The sequence below is a fragment of the Cibotium barometz genome, chromosome 31, assembly GCF_041138505.1.
Source record: "Cibotium barometz isolate CiBa-2024 chromosome 31, ASM4113850v1, whole genome shotgun sequence".
Lineage (NCBI taxonomy): Eukaryota > Viridiplantae > Streptophyta > Polypodiopsida > Cyatheales > Cibotiaceae > Cibotium > Cibotium barometz.
This window is the reverse complement of record NC_141076.1, coordinates 7849389-7853696: the sequence shown is the minus strand read 5'-3', so window position 1 is coordinate 7853696 and position 4308 is coordinate 7849389.

The window sequence follows — 4308 nt, the reverse complement described above, 5'->3', positions numbered from 1 at the left end:
GAAACATGCTTGCTAGAATTAGGAGTGAACCACATTACTCTATAACTCATCTCTTTTGCAAAAACCTATCATATAAAGGATACCTACCTTATGTTCTATCCTATGGTTGAGAGGGGGTCTTTTTTAAAACTTGTATGTCCAATGTTTACCTTGTCCCATGGTGGCATTGAAAGGGGGTGTTGAAATATATGATGTACAAGGTTAAGCATAAGAGGAAGAGGTAGTGGAGGTGTGAACACACTCAAATAAAGTGGGCATATGGGTTGAAAATGGATCTAGGGTGAGCCCAACTGTAACCCTTGGTGAAGCCTATATAAAGGGCAAGAGACCCTACTTTTTGTAACAGAAGAACAACATGAAGGAGAAGGGTAAGCCAACTTTGGAGTGGCTGAAATAGAAAGTAATACAAGAAGCTTTCTATACATATTGTATTCTCTCTCAAGCTATGGATTCTCTATGAATGATTCTCAGTAACTTGTTTATGCTTGTTCATTCTTTTACACTTTGCTCTCCTCTTGTTTCCATTGCTTCCGTTGTTGCATGCTTTCGATACCCATGATTGCTCTAAGAGGGCACACTAAAGAAGGTGGAGCACTTGGCATACTTTCATAATTCACCTAGAAGGCTCTATTCTAACTAAAGAGGGCACACTAAGGAAGGTGGAGCACTTGGCATACTTTAAAATCGATCTCAGAAAGGATTGAGAACTAGGACCAAATCCTGAATGGTTATCCAAGTAATAACTAGAAAAGTGATAGACCAATCATAAAACAATGCAAGCAAGCACTCAAACAAACATTAAATTGAGAATTATAAAAAAGATTGAAATTCAAAAAAATAGAATTAGTTAAGGATGGGTTTAGAATACACCTAGCTAGTTGTATGGTTGGGAAGCCGGTCTTGCAAATTGTACATGAAATGTTGAGAACTTACCTTATGCTTCATGTGAACCTTAAAAAATCTTTAAAAAGTATTGTAATAAATCAACATCGGATAGCCATAACTTATACGCTGGATTAGACTCAGTGTCACTAAGCTCATTATCCTCACAATTTGCTTCTAATACATATGTCTCCTCTAGTGTACGAGGCAATGGTATAAGTGCATCCTCACTATATGATACGGCATGGGTACTATAGGTAAGTGAGCTAAGTAAATACCGCTGGCTAAGCTATCCAAGAAATGACCCACCATGCTCCAGAAGGAACAAGGAGTCAGTAACATTATTTCATAGAATGGCAGTGTAAATGCATAAGCTCTTGCCCTCCTCCCTTGCTCTACAAGCTCTTCCTGTGCATTTCTTAATTAATAGGGTCCTCCCACTTCGTAAAGTACACTCACATTATCATGACGTTGTGGTGTCTCTCCTACCATGGACTATAAGAGTCCAATCCCATAGCGCCTAAAATAAGTTCTACAGTGCCAGCATACACTGGACATTACGTACAACATGCGACACTCATAAATAAGACATGGTGCAAGGGGATGAAACTGTAGGTAGAACAGGTCCACAAAGGTGGATCCACAACATCACTCCCCTAGTGGTGCATAAAAAAAGTGTGAAAGGGTTTGGAAAGGAGGAATACTTAGCTACCCTTGATAGTACCAATCTAGGCAATCCGGATCCACAATAGGGTCACTCATATCAATCCACAAAAAGTCCAAGATCACGGTAATAGCAGAGTCATACTTCATTATCTTATTTTGGCATGTGCTCTTTCTTATCAACTTTTAAAAAAATTTATGGTTAGTCAAATTTTTAGTATGTGTATAGGTGCTATATTGTTGTACATGTTGGTGCAAGGTATATTGTCATGGGTTAGCTTTTCCCACAAGCTCCCTCTTGATATGGACATGAAATTTATTAGGGAGAAAAACATGGGGGTAAGATTTAGGCTTTATGGAAACGCCCACCTTCTATTGCAAGTCATTCTTGGACTTTACGGAGGCTTATGTAAGCTTTCTGTAGCCATCCTCTCCAGCTTTTATCCACTCGGGACTCTTTCTTTGGTGCGCACCTAGTTATTGATGTTGTTGAGTAATCGAGTATTCAAGGTGGTAATATGCATTCATAAGCATGGATAGAACTTGTAGGTTCTTGGAGAGGCGCTAACATTGATGCGAGAACTTTTTGGGTAGCAGGCCTTTCCTCAAGTACTGGGCTCTCTTGAAGTACTTTTGAAATTGAGGGTGAGTAGGCATTGAAGAACTTGTAGAGGCCTGGAGGCTTTGTCAAAGTCTTCTTTTCTTAAGGGCCAGGCCATCTTTTGTACAGCTTTCGGAATCCAAATCTTGTGGGATGTTGGCAATGAAGGTATATCATTTTTTTCCCTTGTCTGCTCTCTGGCATTAGGGTTGGTAGAGATTGTTAATTGGCCAACGTATGTGTCTATGAATGATGAGACTATAGACATTTGCATTCTCTTCGGCACCCAAATCTAGGTGTTACCCTCATAGTAGCCTTGAGATTCAAGAAGATGAGTTGGGATCCATCGAGAGGTAACCTGTGGTTTCTGGGTTTTTTAATAGTGGATTGGCGAACTAGTGGAGAGGCTGTAGGGACCCACTTAAGGGTAGGTTGTGGATTTCTTTATTGATGCTTTACTGGTAGTTGGTTGGTGTGTTCGATAGGTAGATGCATATGTGGAGCTTGAAGATAAATAACCTTGTGGTGGTGAAGTAGATGTCAATGGGAAGGGAATGACATTGGATTGTGTCGATGTTGAGGCATTGTTATTGCGGCATTCTTTGCTTATGCTTTACTGGTAGTTGGTTTGATATGGAGGTAGATGCAAATGTGGAGATTGAAGATAAAGAACCTTGTGGTGGTGGTGAAGTGGATGTTGATGGGGCGGGAATGACATTGGATCATGGGCGATGTTGAGGTGTTGTTATTGTGGCATTTAAATGCTTATTATTAGTCCAATGCATTTGATGTGGAGGCAATGTTTGTGGAGTTTAAAAGTGTAGGGTTAGAATTTTTTGCCTAGTTGATTTTGCATTGAGCCGCTATCATCCGGTTCCATCCAAGAATGACATATTCTTTTAAAGTTCTTACGGACATGAACAAAAAGCTACCAACCAAGTGCTCATTATCGCTATAGATAATAGTTCTAATCAAACCAAGTACTCTCGTATTTTTGGCACTTATAACCTCTATTATCATGTTAGACTTTTCAAGTTGAGGTTTACCCAACTGATTCCATGTAGAAAAGAAGAGTAGATTGTGACTAGCACTCATGTCAAGCATAGCATTATAGAATAGTTGGATGTGATCCTCCATGTTGTCAATTACCTCTCCAACATAAGCTTGTGTGGTAGGTCTAAGGTTTGCTTCTTGATGTTGTTGAAGTTTTTCTCAGCTTTCCCTTGCCTCCTCTTGGGCTTGGGTTTGAGCAGCCCTTTTTCATGAAGTACATAAGGATTCTTTGGTAAGAGGTCCTTAGTATTTTTTAAGCTTACTACCACTAAGGAAACCAATAATTTCAACTCCGTCTCAAGAGTCTCAACATGTATAGTACCTTGTGGAGTAACTTCACAAACCCTAAATGATCCTTTTCTAATATATTTGAGCTTTTTCTTCTCACTATGGACTCTGTACATAAGTATAAGGACCTCCTACCTCGAACTCCTTATCCTTGAGATTTTGGTCAAACCACTTCTTTCTTTGGTCCTTTTCTATCAGCATGTTTTGCACTAAATTTGTCTTTCCTCTATATTTTGTTCTAAAACAAACAACTGGTTAGCCAATTCTTTACCATCAAGCTTTTCCTTTACAGCTACCCTTAAGCTAGGGATCATGAACTCCCAAGGCATTACTGCCTCAAGTCCATACACCATCTTAAATAGTAGGCAACCAATTGCAACTTTGTATGATGTGCGTGCGCCCATAAAGCTGTTGTGAGCTTAGACTCCAAGTTAGTGTGTCAAACCTCAATAATCTTTGTCAATATCAAAATAAGATGCTTGTTGGTGCTCTCTGCTTGGCTATTTTCCTGTGGGTAATATGGCGTTTGACTTACGGTGTGCAATCATGAATGTATTAGTGAGATTTTTGATAACATCATTGATGAAATGCTTACCTTAATCACTCACTAGCTCAAATGAACATCCAAAGTAGGTAATGATGTTCTCATATAGATGGCATCAACTTTTTGTGAAGCTCTTGCTTCATCCCATTTGGCTACATAATTTGTGGTAATAATGATAAAGTGTACTTGTGTGCCACATGTAGTAGGACTAATAGGGCCAATGAAATCTAAGCCCCATTTTTTAAAAGTCTCATCGACTCTAACAAGATGCAACGGA